Source organism: Ictidomys tridecemlineatus, chromosome 2, assembly GCF_052094955.1.
Source record: "Ictidomys tridecemlineatus isolate mIctTri1 chromosome 2, mIctTri1.hap1, whole genome shotgun sequence".
NCBI classification, from domain to species: domain Eukaryota; kingdom Metazoa; phylum Chordata; class Mammalia; order Rodentia; family Sciuridae; genus Ictidomys; species Ictidomys tridecemlineatus.
The window spans coordinates 73,080,591-73,107,014 of record NC_135478.1 but is presented as its reverse complement, the minus strand read 5'-3'; the positions used below and the strand labels follow the sequence as shown (position 1 = coordinate 73,107,014).

Here is a 26,424-nt window from a genome sequence, read left to right as displayed (position 1 = left end):
CAAAAGGCTTGTGTAGCTTTGCCTCTATGACCTTTCTGGTTGTAGCCCACATGACCTCTCATTAATAACCCACTTATGGAAAGTCAAGGGAAGGCAAGGGAAGTAAAGGTAAGGCTTAGTTAGTTTTATCTTGGTTTCCCCTTGATAACCAAGGAATGGCAAGACAAAGAAAGGTAAGTAAAGGGAAAACAAGGGTTGGCTTTGGCTTCTCATTGACAGTCAAAACATGGCAACATAAGGCAAGACAAGGCATGAAAAGGACAGGCAGAGCATGGTTTGTCTTGACTTCTCAATAGTCAAGCTCTGGAAAGGCATGGGAATACAAGGTAGGCAAGGATGGCTTGTCTTGTCTTCAACACAATAGCACAATAATGCCAGGCCCAGGCAAAGAAGACTGGGCTTTACATTCCCTCATTAGTCTTGTGCTTCACCCAATAGCCAAGCCACAGTAAGGCAAAGGAAGGCAAGTCAAGTTCAGGCAGGGCAGAGAATAGCAGAAAAGAAGAGGGAAGGCCTGGAAGGACAAGGCAGGAAGGCCAGGGCAGGGCAGAGTAAGCCCTGTTAGAACAGGCTTCCCCTCAATAAGCAATCCATGGCAAGGCAAAGCAAGGTTGGCTGGCTTGATTTCCACCTGATAGATGAGCAATGGCAAGGCCAGGCAGGACAAGTAAATGTTGGGCAGAGCAGTGAATGTAAATGCAAAGAAGGGAGAGGACAAATTAATGTGGCACAGGGCAGGAAAGGCTAGGCTAGGCCAGAGCTAACAATTGCCAACCTGTGGAAATACAAGGCAAGGCAAGGAAATGGGAAGCAAGACTTGGATTTGCCTTGCCTTCTCATTGATGGCCAAAAGCATGGCAAAGTAAGGCAACACGAGGTATGATGAGGACAGGAACAGCTTGACTTGGCTTGGCTTCTCAATAGTAAAGCCGTGGAAAGGCATGGGGAACCAAGGCAGGCACGGATGACTTGATTTTCCTTCAACCCAATAACAAAATCTTGCCAAAGCAAGGCAAGAATGACAGGGCTTGCCTTTCCTCCACAGTAATCTATGGCAAGACAAAACAAGGAAGGCTGGATTTCACTTCCCTTTGTAGGTCAATCCTTGGCCAGAGAAGACAAGGTTGGGTTGGTTTGCTTTCCCTCTACAGTCAAACAATGGCACAGTGAGGCGTAGCTGAGCTTCATTTCCCCTCAACAGTCAATTCTTGTCAAAACAAGACAAAGATATCTTGGGTCACTTTCCCCACGTAAGCCAAGACAGGCAAGGCAAAGGAAGTCAAATCAAGTCAAGGTAGTATTGGGCAGAGTAGAGCAGAGCAGTGTTGGGCAGGGCCAGACAGGGCATAGCAGAACAATGCAGGGCTTCTCCTGGATCACTAAACTGTGGCAAGGTAAGTAAAGGCAAGAAAAGAGGAGGAGGGACTTGGCTTGCCTTGACTTCTCATTGATAGCCAAAATACGACAACATCTGGTAAGACAAGGCATTAAAAAGAAGGGCACAGCTTGGCTTGGCTTTTCCTCAATAGTCAAACCATGGCAAGATATGGGAAACCAAGGAAGGAAAAATGGCTTGGTTTACAGTCAACCCAATAGCAAAGTCTTGCAAGGCAAGACAAAGATGAATGGGTTTGCCTTTCCTTCCATGGTCAATATATGGCAAGGGACATCAAAGATGGCCGGGCTTCACTTTCCTTCAAAAAGCAGGGCTTCATAAGGCAAAGCAGGGATGAAATGGCTTGCATGATCCCTGATAGACAAATAATGGAAAGGCTTAGGAATTAAGACAAAGTAAGGCAGGGTAGGGCATGTAGGGCATGCCTTAGGGGTATATAGTTTGTCTCCAAATAGTGGAGTCTTTGTATATCCTATAGATTAATGTACAACCACAAAAATGGGAAATTATACTCCTTGTCTGTATAACATATCAAAATACACTCTATTCTCATGTGTACAGAGCCAGGCAGGACAGGGCAGGGCAAGGCAGAGCAGGGCAAATCTTGTCCTCTATTGCCAAGCTGTGGCAAAGCACATCAAGGAAAGGAAAAGGAAATCAAATCTTGTTTTGCTTGGCTTCTCATTTGAAAGCCAAAATATAACAATGTAAGGCAAGAAAAGGCATGAAGAGGAAAGGCACATCTTGGTTTGGCTTAACTTCTTTTGGGTAGTTAAGCAGTGGTAAGGCATGGGAAATCAAGCAAGGCAAGAGTGGCACACGCCTGTAATCTCAGGTAGGAGGATCACAAGTTCAAAGCCTGCCTCAGTAACTAGCAAGACCCTAAGCAACTCAGTGAGACCTCATATCAAAATAAAAAATTAAAATGGACTGGGTATGTAGCTCAGTGGTTAAGTGCCCCTGGGCTCAATCCCTGTTACCCACCACCCCCCCCAAAAAAATTTAGGTCAGGAAGAGGGCAAGTTAATACAGGGCAGGTAAAACTAATGCAGGTCTTTGACTGCCAAGTTGCAGCAAGGCAAGTCAAGACAAGGGAAGGGAAGAAAAGACTTGGCTCGCTTGGGCTTCTCATAGACAGCTAAAATATGGAAATATAAAGCAAGACAAAGCATGAAGAAAATAGGCCATCTTGGCTTGACTTGGCTACACTTGGCTACTTTGTGACAGTCAAGCTATCATATGGCATGAAAAAAAGGAAGGCAAGGATGGATTGGCTTTTCTTCAACCCATTAACAAGGTGACATGAAGGTAAGGCAAGAATGGCTGGGCTTCCCTTCCCCTCAATAGGCAATTCATGGCAAGACAAAGATGGTTAGCTTGACTTTCCCCAATAACCAAGCTATGACAAGGCAAGGAATGCCAGTCCAGTTAAGGCAGAGCAGGGCAGTCAGAACAGGACAGGACAGGGCATGAAAAGGCAGGGGAAGACAAGAAGTACAGTTCAGGTCAAGGTAAGGCATGTTTTCCCTGGCTTCCCCTCAACAGGGAATCCATAACAATGCAAGGCAAGGTTGTTTGGCTTACCTCCCCACTAGTAGACAAGTCATGGGAAGGTAAGGCATGACAAGTAGGGCTGGGTAGGGACAGGGCATGTTGAGGCAGAGAAGGGCAGGCAAGAGCAGTAATAATTCAGGATCTGAAAGGCAAATGCCACAGGATTTCAATGTGGAAACTAAAAAAAAATGGATCTCATAGAAGCAGATAATATAAAAGTCCTTGCTAGTGGCTGGAGAGGTCAGAGGACAGAGAAAAATGAGCTGAATTTGGTCAACAAGTCCAAAGTTCAATAGGAAGAATATTTCCTGGAGTTCTATGGCAGAGTAGTGACTGAAATTAACATAAATATTTGTAGACTTCAAAATAACTGTAAGAAAGAATTGAATGACTCACTAAAACAAGTGATAAGTGTTTGAGATCATGAATATGCTGTCTATCCTGATTTGGAAATTGTACAATGTATTCATTAATTAAAACATCTCTCCTTAAATTTATAAAAAAATATGTTTGCTTTCTTTTTTTTTTTTTTTGAAAGAGGCATGACCTCTCACAGGACTTCAAGGCTAGATGGTTAAATGTTAACTGTGCACCTAGCATCCAGATTCATCATGTTGAGAGGCAAGTTCAGGGACCCTTAATATGTTGAAGCCACTCATACTGAGGTGGATGTGAAGGAAATCACTTCCCAATAGAGCAAGACTCAATGTCAATATTATGTTCTATTATTCCATCAGCCTTTATGTAAACTTCCCTGTGTATTCCCTTGTCAATCAACCCATTGTTGCTGAGAAGACTGTGGAACTCACTTTTACCTTACTTGCACCTATATTGCAGGATAATATGTCCTGTGTTACACAGTGGGTGAGGCATTTCTGCTACTGAGTACAGATGATCATTGATTTATAAACATCCACTTGATTTTTGAATTTATTGATGGTATGGTTGTATACTCATTCCACTAGTCTATATATCCCAATATGGTAGTATATTTTTCCATAAATTTCATCAAACATTCACTATTTCATATAAATTAGGTTGAGTGTTAGATGATTTTGTCCACAACATAATTAACAATGTTAATTGTTTGGAGAATTTTTTTAAAGTTTTAAATTTGTTTTAATTAGTTACACATGACAGTATAATGACCTTGACATATCATACATTTGAATCAGATGGGATATAATTTCTCATTTTTCTGAGTGTACTGGTTGCAGAATTATATTTGTCATGCAGTCACGTATATACACACAGCAATAATAATGTCTATTTCATTCCACTATCCTTCCTTCCCCCCCTCCTCTCCCTTCCCCTCCCATCACTTCTCTCTACCCAATCTAAGGTGACACTATTCTTTTATTTTTCTCACATCTTCATACATGTATTTTGTATAACGATGAGGGTCTCCTTACATCTTCCATGCAATTCCCCTTCTCCCTCCCTTTCCCTCCAACCTCTCTTCCCTATCTAGAGGTAATCTTCTTCCCATGCTCTTCCTCCCTACCCCATTTTGAGTCGACCCCTTATACAGAGAAGACATTCAGTATTTGTTTTTTTTAGGAATTGGCTAACTTCACTTAGCATAATCTGCTCTAATGCCATCCATTTTCCCTGCAAATGTCATGATCTTGTTATTTTTTAGTGCTGAGTAATATTCCATTGTGTATAAATGCCACATTTTTAAAATACGTTCATCCATTGAAGGGCATCTAGGTTGGTTCCATAGTCTAGCTATTTTGAATTGTGCTGCTATAAACATTGATGTGGCTGTGTACCTGTATTATGCTGTTTTTAGGTCCTTTGGGTATAGACAGAGAAGAGGGATAGCTGGGTCAAATGGTGGTTCCATTCCCAGCGTTCCAAGGAATCTCTATACTGCTTTCCAAGTTGGCTGCACCAATTTACAGTCCCACCAACAATGTATGAGTGTATCTTTTCCCCCACATCCTCACCAGCACTTGTTGTTGTTTGACTTCATAATGGCTTCCATTCTTACTGGAGTGAGACGGTACCTTAGAGTAGTTTTAATTTGCATTTCTCTGATTGCTAGAGATGGTGAGAATTTTTTCGTGTATTTGTTGATTAATTGTGTATCCTCTTCTGAGAAGTGTCTGTTCAGGTCCCTGACCCAGTTGTTGATTGAGTTATTTGTTTTTTGTTTTTTTGTGTTTAACTTGTTGAGCTCTTTATATACCCTAGAGATTAGAGCTCTATCTGATGTGTGAGGGGTAAAAATTTGTTCCCAGGATGTAGGCTCCCTATTCACCTCACATATTATCTCTCTTTCTGAGAAAAAACTTTTTAGTTTGAATCCATACCATTTGTTGATTCTTGGTTTTAATTCTTGTGTTATAGGGGTCTTATTAAGGAAATTGGGGCCTAACCCCACGTGATGGAAATTAGGGCCAACTTTTTTTTCTATTAGATGCGGAGTCTCTGGTTTGATTCCTAGATCCTTGATCCATTTCAACTTAACTTTTGTGCATGATAAGAGAAGGGGATTCAATTTCATTTTGTTGCATATGGATTTTCAGTTTTCCCAGCACTATTTGTTGAAGATGCTATTCTTTCTCCATTGCATGCTTTTAGCACCTTTGTCTAATATAGTTGTAATTTTGTGGGATAGTCTCTGTGTCCTCTATTCTGTACCATTGGTCTACCACCCTGTTTTGGTGCCAATGCCATGCTTTTTTTTGTTACTATTGCTCTGTAGTATAGTTTTAAGATCTGGTATATCGATGCCACCTGTTTCACTCTTTCTGCTAAGGATTGCTTTAGCTATTCTGGGTCTCTTATTTTTCCAGATGAATTTTTATAATTGCTTTTTCTATTTCTGTGAGGAATGTCATTGGGATTTTGATCAAAATCGCAATGAATTTGTAAAGTGCTTTTGGTAATATGGCCATTTTAATAATATTAATTCTGCCTATCCATGAGCAAGGTATATCTTTCCATCTTCTAAGGTCTTCTTCTATTTCTCTCCTTAGGTTTCTATAGTTTTCATTGTATAGATCTTTCACCTCTTTTGTTAAGTTGGTTCCCAAGTTTTTTTTGTTTTTTTTTTTTTTTTTTTTTTTTAGGATATTGTGAATGGGGTAGTTTTCCCCATTTCCATTTCAGAGAATTTGTCACTGATATACAGGAATGCCTTTGATTTATGGGTGTTGATTTTATATCATACCACTTTGATGAATTCATTTAATAGTTCTAGAAGTTTCTTGTAGAGCCTTTTTGGTCTTCTAGGTACAGAATCATAACATCAGCAAATAGAGATAGTTTAAGTTCTCCTTTTCCTATAGTTATTCCTTTAATTTCTTTTGTCTGTCTAATTGCTCTGGCCAGTGCTTCCAGAACTATGTTGAATAGAAGTGGTGAGAGAGGGCATCCCTGTCTTTTTCCAGATTTTAGAGGGAATGTCTTCAATTTTTCTCCATTTAGAATGATGCTGGCCTGAGGCTTAATATAGATAGCTTTTACAATGTTGAGCTAAGTTCTTGTTATCCCTAGTTTTTCTAGTGTTTTGAACATAAAGGGGTGCTGTATTTTGTCAAATGCTTTTTCTGCATCTATCAAGATGATTCTTATCAATAGGCTTAAGTCTATTCATGTGGTGAATTATACTCACTGATTTCTGTATGTTGAACCATCCTTGCATCCTGGGGATGAATCTCACTTGATCATGGTGCACGATCTTTTTGATATGCACCATGTTTTTGTTTTTGTATGCAATTTGCCAGAATTTTATTGAGGATTTTTGCATCTATATTCATTAGAGATATTGGTCTGAAGTTTTCTTTCTTTGAAGTGTCTTTTTCTGGCTTTGGAATCAGGGTGATATTGGCCTCATAGAATGAATTTGGAAATACTCCCTCTTTTTCTATTTCTATATGAAAAAAAATGTTTACTGAAATAGTTATTATTAATAATAAGTCATTAATAATAAGATTATTGCTATTAGTTCTTCAAAGGTCTTGTAAAACTCTGCTGTTTATCCATCTGGTCCTGGGCTTTTCTTGGTTGGTAATCTTTTGATGCTTCTTTATTTTTTCACTTGATGTTGTTTATCATGGAAGGTTTTTATTTCATCATCAAACTGGAAGCTTAATTTTGCTGGATATAAGATTCTTGGTTGGAACCCATTAATTTCAGCATTTGAAATACTTTGTTCCAGGATCTTCTAGCTTTCAGTGTCTGTGTTGAAAAATCAGCCATTAACCTAATTGGTTTACCCATAAATGTAATCTGCCTCCTTTCTCTTGTGGCTTTTAAAATTCTCTCCTTGTTCTGTATGTTGGCATTTTCATTATAATGTGTCTTGGTGTGGATATCTTGTAGTTTTGTACACTCAGCCTCCTGTAAGCTTCTAGGATTTGGATTTCCATTTCATTCTTCATGTCTGGAAAGTTTTCTAAAATTATTTCATTGAACAGATTGCTCATTCCTTTGGTTTGGACCTTTAAACTTTCCTCTATCCCAATAACTCTTAAATTTGATCTCTTTATGTTATTCCAATTTTCTTGGATGATCTGCTTGTGATTTCTTATCAGCCTTTCTGAGCTGTCTAGACTTTTTGAGATGACATACTTTGTTTTCATTGTCTGATGTTCTGACTTCTAATTGTTCTACTCTGCTGGTGATACTCTCATTTGAGATTTTAATTTGATTTACAATTTCCTTCATTTCCAAAATTTCTGCTTGTATTTTTTTTTTTTTGGTATAACCTCTATCTCCTGTAGAGTTGATCTTTTGCTTCTTGGATTTGTTTATGTATTTCATTGTCAAAGTGTTATTTCATTGTTTGCATTTGCTATATAAGGTCTTCCTTGAGACTCCAGATCATCTGAGCAGTATATCTTGAAATCTTTATCTGACATTTTTTTTGCTGTAGCTATTAACTCCTCTATTGTTGAGGTGTCCTGCATTTATTGTGTTTTTTTTCTTGTTTTTTTTCATGTTGCTCACATTTCTTTCCAACTCTGTGTGACTGTTGTGTTTTTATTTTTCTCCCATAGATTTGTATTGCTTTTGTATAGCTCCGACATCTCTCTTTTGTGTTGGGAGACAATGTCTAGAGATGTTGGGTTCAATTATAATTTAAAATAAATTCATTAGCTTCATAAAAGTCATCAGATTCTGGTGGCATAAAGAGAACTGAGGGTCTGGCATTGGACTTTATGTTTAGGAGGAAAGATATGAGGGTATGAGGGTTAATATATCTTAGCTACTTTGGAGGAGAACTCTATTGAAGGGGGGGTAGGGGAACAGTCAGGAGGTATTTTAGGGTAGCTACATACTTGGGAAGACAATAAGAAGCATAGAAACATTCACCTATTTGCATTTAGTAAATTACAAGTAGTAGAAATAGTAACGCAAAGTTCCCAAATAGATTTGGGAAAGATGGCGGCGGGAAGTGAGTGAGCCGCTCTGTGCTCCGCGCCGCCGCACCCGCAGCGTATGTTGCCGCATCTTAAAAGAAGAAGTAAAGATCATTAAAGGAGATCTGTCCACAAAGACTCAGCACCGTGTCAAGAAAAGGGCTTAGGTGGAGTGAATCCGCCACGACTCCAGCCAAGGTGGAGTGAGTCCATCACGACTTCATCACAAGCAGTAAGGCTGCAGCCCCCGAGCTGCCCGGTTCCCTTGGCCCCTTCTCCTTCTCCTCTCCGCCTTTCCGCTTTGCTTCTCCCCCGCCGTCTCTCCTCCCACGCTCACTCCCTAAATCTAGATCTCAATTTCTTTCCCCCACCCCGTCCGCTCCCTTGCGTGCCCAGTACCCAGCCAGCGCGGGCCCCGAGGCGCTGCCTCCCCGACCCCAGCCCGCACCCCCTCCAGGGGGGTCCCGAAGGCCACAGCTTGGCCGCTGCCGCCGCCAATGCCGCCACTTCCCGTGGAGCACCTGAGAACAGACTCTTCACCACGTGAGTGAGCTGTCGAGTAAAATGGAACAGCTGATAAGATGAGTGACAATTTAAAATCTAAGTGATCCAACATGGCGGCGGACGCAGAGAGATCAAGTCTCTAACCCCTTCAGCTGTGCGGGCATAGGGAGAAGTAAACTGTCAAAATACTGTTCGCTCAGGACCACTAGACACTGTTGAGCTGAAGTGGACCCTGGGCGAACAGTCTAGCCTTCTCAGAACACACCGAGTCCGGATTGGCTGCATTCTAGCTCCAGTTCGCCTGCTTCTTGTGACTCAGCACTAATGATCTCGCTGAAATAACTAGTCGGCCCACCTGAACTCACAGAGGTAAAAGCCAACTGAGCACCATAGCCAGACCGAGGGAATCAGGAGTGACGCGGGACTAGCGGCGCAGAACTCCCAGCTATCGCTCCCACCAGTGCTGACAACAGAGGTCCCTTGCACCAGCTACCAGGGGAGTTGCTACCTGAGGGCAAACAAATTCGCTGGGGGTCCTCAGCCCCAAGCCCTACAAACTTAGGGTCTGAAGGAGGCAAACAGAAAGGGTGTGCCCAGGCATCCATGAAAACAGGGCTCCCAGGAGCAGCAGACCCGGCGTGTAGCCAGTATTGTGGTGAGTGTCACAGGTGAGCGGGGCCTGGCTTGAGGAACCACAAGAGAAGGCCCTAGGCACTCAGGATTGGAGACGCGCACAGTCTGGGAAGAAGAGCTGAGGCATAGTGATTGGTTCCCACATATCAAGAAGAGAAGCCAGGCCCAGTGGGCATAGCTCCACCTACTGGAAGAGAAGTTAATCGAGCTCTATGACTGCATTTATTATTATTATTATTATTTTTAATGATTATTATTAGTATTTTTTATTTTATTTTCACTTTTTGTTGTTGATGTTGTTGTTGTTCTTTAACTTTCTTATTAATGGTTTCAATTTTTTTAAATTCTTTTTATTTTATTAGTATTACTATTATTTTTTAAACTTTAATTTCCAATTTTTTTATTATCATTATAATTTTTTTTGGTTTTAAATTTTTATTTCTTCGTTTTTTCTTTCTTTCTTTTCACTTTTTTCTTTTGTCTCTTCATTTCTTTTCAATTTTCTTATTCCCCCTCCCTTGAATTCTACCTGCCTACACTCATCCTCTTTAGTGACTTATTCCCTCCCCTTCTAATATCTCTCCTCCCAAGCATCAAATAAATTTATAAGAGTAAAGAGTAACTCATCAGTCAAACAGAACAAGAAGTAACTTGAGCATAAAAAAGCAAGGAAGAAAAGGAGTACAAACAATGAAGGACAGCCTAAATATTCAGGAGGACCTAGAGTCATCAGAAAAATGGCCACATAAAGAACTCAAGGAACACCTTAGACAGATGGAAAGGAACCTTAAAGATCACATTGAAAATGAATTACATAAACAGATAAAAGAAGAAGTTAAGCATCTTTATCAGGAGATTGAGATTATTAAAAAAATCAAACAATAATTCTAGAAATGAAGGAAATGATAAACCAAATTAAAAACTCAATCGAGAGTATCACTAACAGAGTGGAGCAAGTAGAAGCCAGAACGTCAGATAATGAAGACAATATATATCATCTTGAAAAGAGTCTAGCCAACTCAGATAGGCTGGTAAAAAATCATGAGAAAAACATCCAAGAGATTTGGGATAACATAAAAAAACCAAACTTACGAGTCATCGGGATAGAGGAAGGCACAGAGATTCATACCAAGGGAATGAGTAACCTCCTGAATGAAATAATTACATAAAACTTTCCAGAAATAAAAAAGGAAACAGATATACAAATTATAGATGCATACAGGACACTGAGCACACAAAATCACAGTAGACCAACGCCAAGACACACTGTTATGAAGATATACAATATACAAAACAAAGAGAAAATATTAAAAGCTACAAGAGAAAGGAGGCAGGTTACATTTAGGGGTAAGCCAATTAGGTTAACAACGGATTTTTCATCACAGATGCTGAAAGCGAGAAGTTCCTGGAACAACGTATTTCAAACACTGAAAGACAATGGATGCCAACCAAGAATTCTGTATCCAGCAAAATTAAGCTTCAGGTATGACAATGAAATAAAAATCTTTCATGATAAACAAAAGCTAAAAGAATTTGTAGCCAGAAAACCAGCATTGCAAAGCGTCTTGAGCAAAACACTACACGAGGAAGAAATAAAAAACAATAACCAAAACCTTCAGTGGGAAGTGCCTCGGTAAAGACAGAGGACGGGGGGAGAGCCAATCATGGAGAAACAAACTAAATTAGAAAAAAAAAAGATAAATAATCAAACATGGCAGGAAGTACAAACCATATATCAATAGTAACTCTAAACGTTAATAGCTTAAAATCTCCAATAAAGCGACATAGGCTGGTAACATGGATTAATAAAACAAATCCAACAATATGCTGCCTCCAGGAGACACATCTGATTGGAAAAGACATACACAGCTCAAGGTAAAAGATTGGGAAAAAATATACCACGCACACGGTCCTTGTAAGCAAGCAGGGGTGGCCATTCTCATATCGAATAAAATCGACTTTAAGACTAAGTTAATCAAAAGGGATAAGGAAGGACATTATATACTGTTAAAAGGAACCATTCACCAACAAGACATAACAATTATCAATATTTATGCACCAAATAATGGCGCTGGGATGTTCATAAAACAAACTCTCCTCAAGTTCAAGAATCAAATACACCACAACACAATAATCATGGGTGACTTCAACACACCTCTCTCACCATTGGACAGATCCTCTAAACAAAAGTTGAATAAAGAAACTATTGACCTCAATATCACAATCAATAACCTAGACTTAACTGACATATATAGAATATATCAACCATCATCAAGTGGATATACTTTTTTCTCAGCAGCACATGGATCCTTCTCAAAAATAGACCATATATTATGCCATAGGGCAACCCTCAGTAAATATAAAGGGTGGAGATAATACCATGCATTTAATCAGATCATAATGGAATGAAACTGGAAATCAATGATAAAAGAAGGTAGGAAAAATCCTACATCACATGGACAATGAACAATACATTACTGAATGATCAATGGGTTACAGAAGACATAAAGGAGGAAATCAAAAAATTCTTAGAGATAAATGAAAATACAGACACAACATATTGGAATCTATGGGACACAATGAAAGCAGTCTTAAGAGGGAAATTCATCTCCTGGAGGTCATTCCTCAAAAAAAGGAAAAACCAACAAATACATGAGCTCACACTTCATCTCAAAGCCCTAGAAAAGGAAGAGCAAAACAGCAGCAAATGTAGCAGAAGGCAAGAAATAATTAAAATCAGAGCAGAAATCAACAAAATTGAAACAAAAGAAACTATTGAAAAAATTAACAAAACAAAAAGTTGGTTCTTTGAAAAAATAAATAAGATCGACAGACCCTTAGCCATGCTAATGAAGAGAAGAAGAGAGAGAACTCAAATTACTAACATATGAGATGAAAAAGGCAATATCACAACAGATGCTACAGAAATACAGAAGACAATTAGAAATTATTTTGAAAACCTATATTCCAATAAAATAGAAGATAATGAAGACATTGATAAATTTCTTAGGTCATATGATTTGCCCAGACTGAGTCAGGAGGATACACACAATTTAAACAGACCAATATCAACGGATGAAATAGAAGAAGCAATCAAAAGCCTACCAACCAAAAAAGCCCAGGACCGGATGGGTACACAGTGGAGTTTTACAAAACCTTTAAAGAAGAATTAATACCAATACTTTTCAAGTTATTTCAGGAAATAGAAAAAGAGGGAGCTCTACCAAATTCATTCTATGATGAGGCCAACATCACCCTGATTCCGAAACCAGACAAAGACACCTCAAAGAAAGAAAACTACAGACCAATATCTCTGATGAACCTAGATGCAAAAATCCTCAATAAAATTCTGGTGAATCGGATACAAAGGCACATCAAAAAAAATTGTGCACCATGATCAAGTAGGATTCATCCCTGGGATGCAAGGATGGTTCAATATATGGAAATCAATAAATGTTATTCACCACATCAATAGACTTAAAGATAAGAACCATATGATCATCTCGATAGACGCAGAAAAAGCATTTGACAAAGTACAGCATCCCTTTATGTTCAAAACATTAGAAAAACTAGGGATAACAGGAACTTACCTCAACATTGTAAAAGCTATCTATGCTAAGCCTCAGGCTAGCATCATTCAGAATGGAGAAAAATTGAAGGCATTCCCTCTAAAATCTGGAACAAGACAGGGATGCTCCCTATCACCACTTCTATTCAATATAGTTCTCGAAACACTGGCCAGAGCAATTAGACAGACGAAAGAAATTAAAGGCATAAAAATAGGAAAAGAAGAACTTTAATTATCACTATTTGCGGTTGACATGATTCTATACCTAGAAGACCCAAAAGGGTCTACAAAAAAACTACTAGAACTAATAAATGAATTCAGCAAAGTGGCAGGATATAAAATCAACACACATAAATCAAAGGCATTTCTGTATATCAGCGACAAAACTTCTGAAATGGAAATGAGGAAAAACACTCCATTCACAACATCCTCAAAAAAAAAATAAAATACTTGGGAATCAACCTAACAAGAGAGGTGAAAGACCTATACAATGAAAACTATAGAACCCTAAAGAGAGAAATAGAAGAGGATCTTAGAAGATGGAAAAATATACCTTGTTCATGGATAGGCAGAACTAACATTATCAAAATGGCGATATTACCAAAAGTTCTCTATAGGTTTAATGCAATGCCAATCAAAATCCCAATGGCATTTCTTGTAGAAATAGGTAAAGCAATCATGAAATTCATATGGAAAAATAAAAGACCCAGAATAGCAAAAACAATTCTAAGCAGGAAGTGTGAATCAGGTGGTATAGCGGTACCAGATTTCAAACTATATTACAGAGCAATAGTAATAAAAACAGCATGGTACTGGTACCAAAACAGGTGGGTGGACCAATGGTACAGAATAGAGGACACAGAGACTAATCCACAAAATTACAACTATCTTATATTTGATCAAGGAGCTAAAAACATGCAATGGAGGAAGGATAGCATCTTCAACAAATGGTGTTGGGAAAACTGGAAATCCATATGCAACAAAATGAAACTGAATCCCCTCCTCTCGCCTTGCACAAAAGTCAACTCAAAGTGGATCAAGGAGCTAGATATCAAATCAGAGACTCTCCGTCTGATAGAAGAAAAAGTTGGCTCCGATCTACATATTGTGGGGTCGGGCTCCAAATTCCTTAATAGGACACCCATAGCACAAGAGTTAATAACAAGAATCAACAAATGGGACTTTCTTAAACTGAAAAGTTTTTTCTCAGCAATAGAAACAATAAGAGAGGTAAATAGGGAGCCTACATCCTGGGAACAAATTTTTACTCCTCACACTTCAGATAGAGCCCTAATATCCAGAGTATACAAAGAACTCAAAAAATTAGACAATAAGAAAACAAATAACCCAATCAACAAATGTGCCAAGGACATGAACAAACACTTTACAGAGGAGGACATACAATCAATCAACAAGTACATGAAAAAATGCTTACCATCTCTAGCAGTCAAGGAAATGCAAATCAAAACTACTCTAAGATACCACCTCACCCCAGTAAGATTGGCAGCCATGATGAAGTTAAACAACGAGTGCTGGCGAGGATGTGGGGAAAAGGGTACACTTGTACATTGCTGGTGGGACTGCAAACGGGTGCTGCCAATTTGGAAAGCAGTATGGAGATTCCTGGGAAAGCTGGGAATGGAACCACCATTTGACCCAGCTATTGCCCTTCTCGGACTATTCCCTGAAGACCTTAAAAGAGCGCACTACAGGGATACTGCCACATCAATGTTCATAGCAGCACAATTCACAATAGCTAGACTGTGGAACCAACCCAGATGCCCTTCAATAGATGAATGGATTAAAAAAATGTGGCATTTATACACCATGGAGTATTACGCAGCACTAAAAAATGACAAAATCACGGAATTTGCAGGGAAATGGGTGGCACTAGAGCAGATTATGCTTAGAGAAGCTAGCCAATCCCTAAAAAACAATACCAAATGTCTTCTTTGATCTAATGAGAGCAACTAAGAACAGAGCAGGGAGGAAGAGCAGGAAGAAAAGATTAACATTAAACAGAGACATGAGGTGGGAGGGAAAGGGAGGGAAAAGGGAAATTGCATGGAAATTGAGGGAGACCCTCATTGTTATACAAAATTACATATAAGAGGTTGTGAGGGGAATGGGATAACAAACATGGAGGGAAATGAATTACAGTAGATGGGGTAGAGAGAGAATATGGGAGGGGAGGGGAGGGGGGATAGTAGAGGATAGGAAAGGTAGCAGAATACAACAGTTACTAATATGGCAGTATGTAAAAATGTGGATGTGTAACCGAGGTGATTCTGCAATCTGTATTTGGGGTAAAAATGGGAGTTCATAACCCACTTGATTCTAATGTATGAAATATGATATGTCAAGAGCTTTGTAATGTTGTGAACAACCAATAAAAAATGTTCCCAAATAAAAGGCTAATGCAGGTGCTAGGGTTTGGAAAAAAGAGGACATAAACAAATATGTGAGCTTGGATGTTTGCCTTAGGTTTAGATAAAAAAAAAAAAAGAAAAGAAATAGTAATGCTTGGGAGGTTGGGAAAGGAAGAGAAGGAGGAAGAAAAGTAAAAAGAACAAAAAATGGGCGTAGAGATAGAGAAAATGAATTTAAAAAGAAAGAGGAAAAGAGAAGGGAAAAAGATAAAAAGAAGAAAGGAAAGAAGGAAAAAGAAAGAAAAAAATGCACTCTTAGAATTCTGTTTTCTTCTCTTCCAGTAGGTGGCATTCCAAGTTGAGTCTCTGCCCTCAGGGTGGAGGAAGCAATCCGTGTGGGGTGGCTCTCCCTTCCCTTCAGGGTGCCTCTTCAATCTTGATCTCTTCGGGTTGTTCCTGGTCTCTGTCCCCCTCTCTTCTACTGCCCAATTACTGGGACTCTTCTCTACAGCCCTGGGTTCACTTGTGATCAACTGAGCGCTACCTCTGTGTTGGGTAGTCACCAAGTCATCACAGCTGTGGAGAGAGGGAGCTGGAAACCGGCCACCTGTTCTGTCTGATTCCCTCTGATAGCCCCGCCCACCGAGAGCTGGTGAGAAAGGTTTTGGGTTATCACAGCTGGGGGAGGGGGAGTTGGAGATCTGGCGCCTTTTCAGTTTCACTCAGCTCTGATATTCACGCCCACCGAGACCTGGTAAGAAAGTTTTTGAGTTGTCACAACTGGGTATAGAGGGGGCTGGGAATCACGCATCTGTTCTGCCACCAATCTCGCTGCCTATTACACCTACCCAAAGCTGATGAGGTAGGTTTTCCGAGATGGCGACCTCCCATTTCTGTGCCAGAGTGTTTGGTCAGGTGGAGGGGGCTGGGCTGTTTCTCCACTAAGTCCAGTCTTGGGTCCTTGATCCAGTGCCCTGCGGAGACGCCGGTCGCAGTCTGGTGCACTCTAATCTTAAAGGATCTATAACTCTGCATCTTTAAGCTGTGCAGCGCTCAGGTTTGTCCATCTATAGTGGGTTCCCGGTCTTGCTGCTGGCCGAGTTCAGCGCATGGAGCGACTTGGATTTTCTCACGTTCTGGACTGTGCTTGTAACCAGCCACTGTTTAAAATACTACTACAGGCTCCATGAAGCTTAAATTCAGTGGATGGGGGCTCCTGTGAGGGAGAGCATCTGACCACTCAGAGTCACGCCAGTAACGAGTTCTCCTTTACTCCGCCATGTTGGGATCCCCAAGAATTTTTTGTATGGGATTGGACTCAGCTCTTCTACATGCTAGGTTAGCATTCTGCAACCAGGGTATACTCCCAGCCTTTTAAAAAATTCTATTTGTTTGGAGTGAGGGTACTATGGATTGAACTCAGGGGCACTTGTCCACTGAGCCACATACCCAGCCCATTTTTGTATTTTATTTAGAGACAGGGTCTCACTGAGTTGCTTAGTGCCTTGCTTTTGCTAAGGCTGGCTTTGAACTCACAATTCTCCTGCCTCAGCCTCCCAAACCACTGGGACACAAGATTTCACTAAGTTGCCTAGGCTGACAATGTGAGGAAATTGCAATCCTCCTGCTTCAATCTCCTGAATAGCTGGGGTTATAGGTTCTAAGAACTTTTAAGATAGGTTAGGCTAAGTCATGATGTCCAGTAGGTTGGGGGGGGGGAATGCATTTATAACTTAACAAGATGTTATGTCTGACTTGTGATAGATTTACAGGGGTGTCATCCTATTGTAAGTGGATGAGTATGTAGAGTTTGAAACAGGCATATGCCCTCCCTTCCTGGTAACTGAAGTCAACACTATTATATGCTTGTCACTGAAAGATGTTGTGGAATTCACGTTGTACAATGTCAAGGTTATGTCTGACAAAGGCTTGAACCTCTCTGTGCCTCACTTGAGCCATTCACCTGGGCAGCACTCACCAAAAATTCAGAGCTCTGGACATCCTGACTGTGCTCCTGCCAGTAAACCCAGACCTCATTGGAAATCTCATTTAGACCCTAAGGAAACCAGTTTCCATTGAAGACTGGTAAGTGAAACTGCCTCCAGATGACCCCAGTCACTTGAGGTTGAGTCAGTCCAGTCTATGAGACTGCTCCACAGCCCTAGAGATCACCAAGAAGAAATGAGCCTTTATCCTATGAACATCTATCCCTATGAACCCGGAGCCAAGTAAAACTGACATCTTGTAACACTCTGTTGGACAGTTGGGGTATTTTTTAGTGAAAAAGCCATGAAAAGAGCAGCAAGAATAGCATACTTATAGAAAGTTTAAAAGGTATGAAAGAGTGTACATTGAAATCTGTCTCTCATTTTCTCTTGTACCCCTTGCCAGGATCTGCCTCTGCAAGTAACAACAGTTAAACCTCTGCCTAATCTTCCACATTTACTAATTGAATTGCCATATAGAGCTTACCATGTGACAGCCATTTTCCAAAGGTTTTTGTCAATATTTACTCACTTATTTTTCATTTCCTGTGGACACTCAAGGGGCAACAGTAAGAAAAGTTCTCTGCTGCATTCTGACTGTCCTCTGCAAATGCAAGTCTGACTGATCTTCTTGCTTTTCAAACAATGTTCCTCCAACTGGATGACTACGTTGTTCCCTCCTTAATATTCTCAAATTCATTTTCACTTTCTTCTATATTTTGGTTTCAGAGATGTGAAACTCTCTTCTGGTGATTTTGAAATTTTAACCACTGTTTTCTTTCTCTCGCCCTCTCTGTCTCTTTGTGTACACACACACACACACACACACACACACACACACACACACACTGATGTTTGGGATTACCTATAATTCACCATCTGGAAAAGCAGGAATTTTATGTTTGCAATCAATGCACTGACAAAGATACAGGAACTCTTTAATTTTTTAGAGTTTTGTATCACATTTTTATAGGTGCCTTATAGTTGTACATAATGGTGGGATTTGTTATTATATATTCATACATGCACACAATATAACAATATAATTTAACCAATATTGATCTCCAGAACTTTACCCACTCCTTCCCTATTTTTTACCCCGGTAACTTTCCTCTATTCTACTGATCTCCCTTTGATTTCCATTAAATCTCTTCTCACTTTTCTTTTCCCTTTTCCTCTTTAACTTCCTCATATGAAAGAAAACATACTTACCTTCTGGGTTTTTTGACCTATTTCTTTTAACACAATGGTCTCTAGTTCCATCCATTTTAATTATTTTTAAAATTTAATTTGATTTTAATTTTTGTTGATTCTTTTTTTTGATTTTTTTTTGTTTTGGTATTTTCCATCGTAGTCAAATACCTTTATAGTGCATGTATATAACTTACATGCTTTTTACTTTTACGTACTCATGACATGATTATTACATAGACATTGCAGTGTTTTCCCAAATGAATCCTCATTTTAATCAAACCTACAGTGCATTTATTGAAATTAACATATCTGGCAAAGCCACAGACTTGTATCAAGCAGCATCAATCCTATAATATTAAAAAAGTAGATAAATTCAAAATTTAGAAGCAGCAGCCTCATTAGCAACCATGTTTCTGGAGAAGGACCCACATACATGCTCCTTACCCAGGAGCTATGATGCTACACACCTCCAAAGACTTTGCACTAAACAATGTGCTTGTATCACACAATTAGAGAACTTCATGGAGGAAAATATCATGTAAATGCATTTTTAAGGAGAATGCAATAGAAATATGTTAATGATAGCCTCACATATCCAATATTCTTCTATCTAATATTTTAAACTAAAGTTGTAGAACCCTACAGGTTTTCATAAAGAACTCTCTTCACAGCACAGCTGTAGTACTCTTTAAAATGCAAAAATGTTCTTTTGTGCTATATCCTTACAAATAAACGTAATATACATAAAAATGAAAAGTTCAGATTCTGCACCAAGCATTTTCAGTCTTGCATTTTGATATAAATGTGGATATAGTCAAATTTGCAAAGCATTCACTTAATAGTTTAGTTGAAGCAAACTTAAAAGGGATATGGGTTTTCAGCAAAGGTGCGACCTTTAGTAACTTCAATAGTGTCCTTGGAACTCAGAAGTTCAGCTAAAATCCCTATTAGTAAGGATGAGTGGAGCCACAAGAGTCCAGACATAAAGGAGGAGGCACACCCAGCTGGAGCTGATCTTGACCCACACAGCAGGCCACTTGCTGGATACACTCTGGAATTTGGCATCAGAGCTATACCAGCTATTCAGTGTCATCATGACGTACAAGGAAGCCAAACAGAGCATCAAATGGAAAAACAAGTAGCTGTACTGCACTCCCTCTCTCTCCTTGTTCACAGTCCACCAAGGCTGTCCATCTTGTTCATCGCTGGCTCCACTGACAGCTGTATCATCAAGGATCACGCTGTCACTCCCTGAGCGGGGTCAGCTTATTCACTTGGCTGTTGCTGGAAGAGCGAATGCTAGAATACAAAAGACAGAAAACCAAGACTGTAAGCCCTAGAAGATTTTCTACATCCAGAAAGTGCCTCTTCTTTGATGGCAGAGCAGAGAAAGGAACTACAGCAGTGGAGTTTGCAGGAGCCATGGTTAGTGAACTTATGTGTGTAATGATTCTTAGTAGGGTTGCAGGAACCACCAAGTTCATTTGTCGTGGCTGACCAGGGAGGTACAGGTGTAGAGCATGATGACAGAGGACTGTAGGAGACCTGAACGAGGCTGATGTTCCTGAATTTTGGGGTGGATGGATATAATGGAAACAACACAGAGAATCAGATTAATATTGATGAAGAATTTGTTTTCTGTGCAGCCATCTGGTTTAGTGTAGTATGTGTGGAATAACCCAACAATGACGATTGGCAGGACATAAAACAAGGTTGTATCAGAGAGTAAAGTGGCATATCAGACCTTTGGGTTTCTTTCTTCCATACGACTCACCCATAATTCATTCCAAGGGTTATCTAGGTCTACCAAGAGTACCAGCTGGATGAGGATGAGCAAAGCAGCTCTCACCTTACCAACAGCAAACCAGGCCAAGGTGAAGTACCCCCAGGGATGTAGAAAGATCCAATCGTGATACCAACAATGGCAGCGATTTTGAATAAAAAAAAAACCCAGTATGTACTGTTGCTCTGGGAGCTTTACTTGCTTTTATTTTTTAACATGAGCAAAAAGAAGAAACTCCCCCTCAAAAATGGCTAAGATAAAGTTGATCTGACACATAGATTTATAACAAACCAGCACATCCCAATCTTTATCTGCCTTTATATCAGCCACCTTGATTTTAAATCACCCTTCACAGAATCCAGGAATCTTCGTCATCTGAGTTTCTGTCCCTTCTGTCAGCACAGCAGTTCTCAGGAGGAGAATAAAAGCATAGATGAGCCAAGTCCCAGTGGACTTCTTAATGTTGGAAAAGCAACTACACAGCAAGCATGGTGCACCACTGCAGAGGCAGGGGACCAGCAGCAAGGAACAACACGGGCGGCCTGAGCTCTCCTTCAGTGATCTGGAGTCCGTGTCATCTCTGTCACTTTCCCTCAGCAAGTTACATAACCTAGTTATATTTCTCCATTCAGCTGGCAAGAGAGAAGATGCACGGCACAGCCCCAATGGTGACACTATGATGGAGGTGGCTGGTCTGGAACAAGGTGCTTACGGGATGGTAACAGTCAGCTGAGGCATAGTCCCAGAAACTGGATGGTATCTCGGGCCCAAAATACGGCCCATCCCCTCCCAAAACTCACATTGCTTCATTCTTTTGTTGGTTCTTTTTTAGTGATACATGACAATAGAATCCGTTTTGATATAATTATAGAAGCCTGGAATATATCTTATTCGAATTCAGATTCTAGTATCTCTCCCTCCCCTTCTCTTTCCCTCCCTCTCCTCCCTTCAATTTATTGATCTTTCTGCCATTGACCCAGAGTTATTTTTTAAATTTATTTCTTGTGGATGTACACAATGGTGAGATGATCTATTCATCCATCAGTGAATATCTAGGCTGGTTCTATAGTTTGGCTATTGTGAATTGTTCTGCCATAAACATGGGTATGCTTGTGTCACTGTAGTAGGATGACTTTAATTCTTTAGGATAAATACTGAAGGGAGTATAGCAGGGTCATATGGTGGTTCCATGCCTAGTCTTTTGAGGAACCTCCATATTGATTTCCATAGTGGTCATATGAATTTACAATCCCACCAATAGCGTAAACATGTTCCTTTTTCTCCACATCCTCTCCAGCATTTATTATTTTTTCTATTTTTGATGACTGCCATTCTGACTGGTGTCAGATGAAATTTCCGGATAATTTTGAATCTCATTTCTCTAATTGCTAATAATGTTGAATTTTTAAATTTATTTGTTGGCTATTTGTAATTATTTTGAGAAGTGTCTGATTAATTCATTTGCCTGTTTGTTAATTGGGTAACTTGATTTTTGTGGTGTAAAGTGTTTTGAGTTCTTTATATATTCTAGGTATTAATCCTCTGCCAGAAGAGTAACTAGCAAAGATTTTCTCCCATTCTCACTAAAACAACTATCTTGTATAACCAAATAAATAAGAAAATGCATTATGTATTTCAATAGCATTCTCTGTGAAGGTATTTTATGCCAGTATTTAAGTTTTGATCCACAATTTTATATTATTATTATTACATATGCAAATCAACAAATATAATATACCACATAAAGTGAGATAAGGACAAGAATCCCATGATCTCTCAATAGATGCAGGAAAAGAATTTGACAAAGTAAAGCATTCATTTTTAAAACACTTGAGAAACTAGGGATAGAAGGAACTTACCTCAGCATCTAGGGCTGCATATGGCAAAGCCAAGGCCAACATCATACTGAATAGAGAAAAACTGAAAGCATTTCTTGTAAAAACAGGAACAAGACAAGGATTTCCACACTCATCACTCTTATCCAACATAGTCTTTGAAACTCTAGCCAGAGCTATTAGGAAAGAGAAGGAAATTGAAGGGATACAAATGGTGGAAAAATCTGCTGGTTGATAATGTGCTTCGTTTTTTTAGAGGACTAAAAAATACTCCACCAGAAGATTTCTAGGGCTGATAAACAAGCAGCAGGATACTAGATCAGCATACATAAATCAATCACTTTCTTATACTTCAATACTCCAATAATGAATCAAAAGAAATAGAAATTAGGAAAACTATCCCATTCACAATAACCTAAAAAATACTTAGGAATAAATCTAAGAGAAGAGGTGAAAGACCTCAATAATGAAAACTGAGTTTCATCTAATTTGAAAAGTTATCCTTTGCTATGGTCAGGCAGCTAGAATATTCTGGACAAAAATTCTGCCCTTTTAGGAGTCAACAGGTTTGTATTTGGGCAGAAACAGGCAATATTTTTAACTTTTCTCTGATTCTTGTGAACCTGAGTCTGGGTGAAATGATAGTGGCTACTTTCAGGCCAAGCTGGCATATGTTAGGAAGGACAATGGCCTAGGAATTTGGAACCCAAAGCTTTAATGAATGTTGGAGTCATATTAAGCTATGAAATCGGAGGCAGAATATTTCACCGTTAATTAACCTTCCTGAGCATTTATGCTGCATAAATTAAATCATTTCAATTATTCCGCCCTCATCATAGACATATATCCTTGTTTACTGACTATCCCTAATATTTGGGTGGAATAAAAAAGAGGCACAGAATGAATGTGCCCAAGCTCATATGCTCCTACATAAAAGAGTCAAGATGGGAACCTAGACATGTGGCCCCCAATGGTGAGGTTTTAAATTACTGACCTGTGGGATCATTAGTCACCATACAGGGACTTCCGTCATCTGTGTAAATAAATGTCTGGAATTATCTGAGCCTATAGAAATCCTATACATTATTCCACATTATAAGGTAGAATCAGAGGTCACTTACCTCAAGGCATGTATTACTTCAATTATATCATGGATTTCATCATGGCCATTATATAGCCAAAGACCATTTCCTTTTTATTTCCCTCCTGCTGCTCTATTTGCCTTCCTCTTTCCATCAAGAAAGATGGTCCTGCAGCAGCTCAATCCATCATTGCATCTAGTCCATATTAAGCAAAAGTCACTGGATTAGTGACCCGCACCACAAATGAGCTAACAGTTATTCTATGTCCTTCTAGTGTTCCTAAAGGGTAAGTGTTGGAAGAGGGAAGTAAAGCCTTGGTACATTCAAGTAAGATAGCATTTCTTTGTCTAAGATATAAATATTACTTTTGCAGTTCCTTTATTTTTAAAGTTGATATAAGATGTGGTGAAAAAAACCTGATCATAGCCAGTATAGGTGTTAAAGAGTATTTGACTTAGGAAGAGGTTGACATGCAATTTTACCAAATAATCCCTCACTGAAGAAGGCATAGAAAATTGGCAGTGTCAGGTTGTACACTGTTAGGGATCTTTTCTTCTGAAACTTCCTATTAGGAAAATTACAAAGCACTTCCTATTAGGACTAAGTTCTTTGTAATTTTCAATCAGAATTTGATTTGACAGATATTTCATACATAAAAAACTTGTATTTTCTCCATCAATGTCTTCTGTGCTTGCCTGTGGGGACTTCTATGTTTATATATGATTTGAGTATGTTCTCCAAAGATTCAAGTTATGGAAACTTCATACTCCCAGTGTTGAGTCAGTGAAATCATTAAGATATGAGACCTAGTATAAGTATTCAGGACATGGGGTTACCCTTCCATGTCAGAAGGGATCAGTGATAGTCTTGTAGAGTGAGTTAATTCTCTCAAGCTCTTCCACACTCTTGGACCTTTCTCCATGTGGTTGATTGCCTTTTGGCTCTTCTATTATGTTATAATGCAATAGGAAGAATCCTCACTGTGGTCAAAAGAGACAGGGCTGCCTGATTCTGGACTTTGAATCAGAAAAAAACCTGTAAAATAAAACAGCTTTAAAAAGAACCCAGTCGCAGGTATTTTGTGATAGCAACACATTACAGACAAGTGTGTGATCTTTGACTTGATCACTCTTTCCAATCGTGCTTGCCAAGAAAGACCAGGAGAACCAAAGATATGTACAAACAGAACTCTGCATGATCTGGGCCTATAGTGTCCCTTCTTTAATGCAGGTGGCCTCAAGGAAGTGGTGAAATGGTGCATATTCTGGAATCACTCACTGTCTGAAGATACAGTTCAGATAAGGAATGTGGAAACACTGGCTGGCTTTTTTCTGCAGAACCTCCATGACCTAAACTACCTGCTGGGGAGAGTAAATATTGGGAGTTAGTACAGAAAGTGATTTTTCTAAGTAACAAACTCTGCCATTGTCTGTAGTCCCTGGAATCAGTTGTTTTTCCTTTCCTTGGGTTTGTGTGCAACTGTGTATACATCTGTGGTGCGTGTTTTCCCTAAACAAACATTCCAACTGCCCAGCACAAGTTCCAGTGACATAAAGTACATACTTTACCTACATGAACTAGTTCAAACCTCATCATAAGTTCCATGTGGTATATTTGTTCACTACACTATTCCACAGCTGAATACACCAAGGCACAGAAATAAATGATGAAGCCCACTAGCTACTAAGTGGAAGAACCAAGATGTGTACTCAGACATTTGGTCCAAAGACGATGCTCTAAACTAGAACCTCAAGTTATCACCCTGTCAAGAGATTACTAGTCATCATACAAGTTTCAGCTCCCCATTTATCTGCCTGGAATAACTCAAGTCTACAGAAATACCCAACCCCATCCATCATGTGATAGCCTCAGGGGTTACAGTCTCCAAATAGCATTTATGCATCTGTCTGCAGTCAACAGGATAAAAAAGGCAGAGAGAGAAAGCTCAAAAGCTTCTAATCAAATCATAGATTCTGAAGATGGGAGACATTACACTGAAAAAGCTCGTGAATGTATATTATAGTTGGGTCTATTCTAAACACCTGACTCAAATTTCAGTAAGACTTTGCCAATATTCTCATCATGAGTCACAGTATGTGTGTGTGTGTATGTGTGTGTGTGTGTATATATATATATATATGGTGGTGACTTCTAAAAGCTCAAATTACCACTTGGTTATTATTACCACTTGGTTATAAGACATGAGCAAGGAAGGCACACACTAGTACATTCCATACATTTTCTTAGCTGGGCTTGGCCTAGGCTGCACAGATACCTGCTGAGATCAGCAGTCACTAAGACAGCAGTGGTCAGAGACACAGTTAATTAGACAACCAAAACACCAACCTACATGACCAATTTTCCCCCCAGACAGTCCCCATTGACAGCTTATCCAGGATTGATCTATTGGAGGGATGTTTATTATTTGCAGAACCATTATGTGACATTTGTTTTGGAATGACTTGGACTGTGAGTTATGCTGGTAGACAAGCTGACACTGGCCTCAGTGTGGTCACGTGACCATCAGAAACACTCAGTGAAAAGCAGTGAATACAGTGTGGAGAAAGGTCACACAATCGTACTTCCCAGGGTCCCTCAGAGAACATCTCCTTGGAGGAGACAACTGTTTGGAGTCAGGGACTGAAAGGTGGAGGAAAAAAGATGGTCTGTGATGTGGGGCCTGTTCTTACCTCAGGCATCTCCTCCAGAGAATCAAGTTTGTCCTCCCACAAAACCTTGAGGTATGAAGATTCAAGAAACAAGAGTAGGGGGAGTTCTCGGATCATGGTTCCAGAGGATGATTTAGAGGTCTCAGTTGTTAGGGAACCTCTGTCTCCAGGGAACCAGACAAATTTCCCCTCCCAGACTCGTCTCTCGACAGTGTTATGATTCTGCTAATGATTTAACGTCTCTAAATATCAATACCCTCAATTGAAAAACAGTAGGTACAGCACCTGATCTGCCTATCTCACTGGAGAGGATCTGTGCATTCTTCATGAGTTTGAAGTATCCTGTAAAGAATAAAAAGTAAACAACCATTCTCCACTACCCTGAAGCCATCTGTATACATTTTCTGGGCTCAACCTCTGCCATCTGCCTTATTCCTTCTGGCATTTAATGAACACTAGGAAGTACTTTTTTTCCCC

General features: G+C 39.6%; 1 pseudogene; it reads right to left on the bottom strand.

Moving 5' to 3' along the window:
• Positions 1 to 19,509: 19,509 nt before the first annotated feature.
• Positions 19,510 to 26,064, bottom strand: LOC101969231 (serine incorporator 3-like; annotated as a pseudogene).
• Between the last annotated feature and the right edge of the window lie 360 nt (positions 26,065 to 26,424).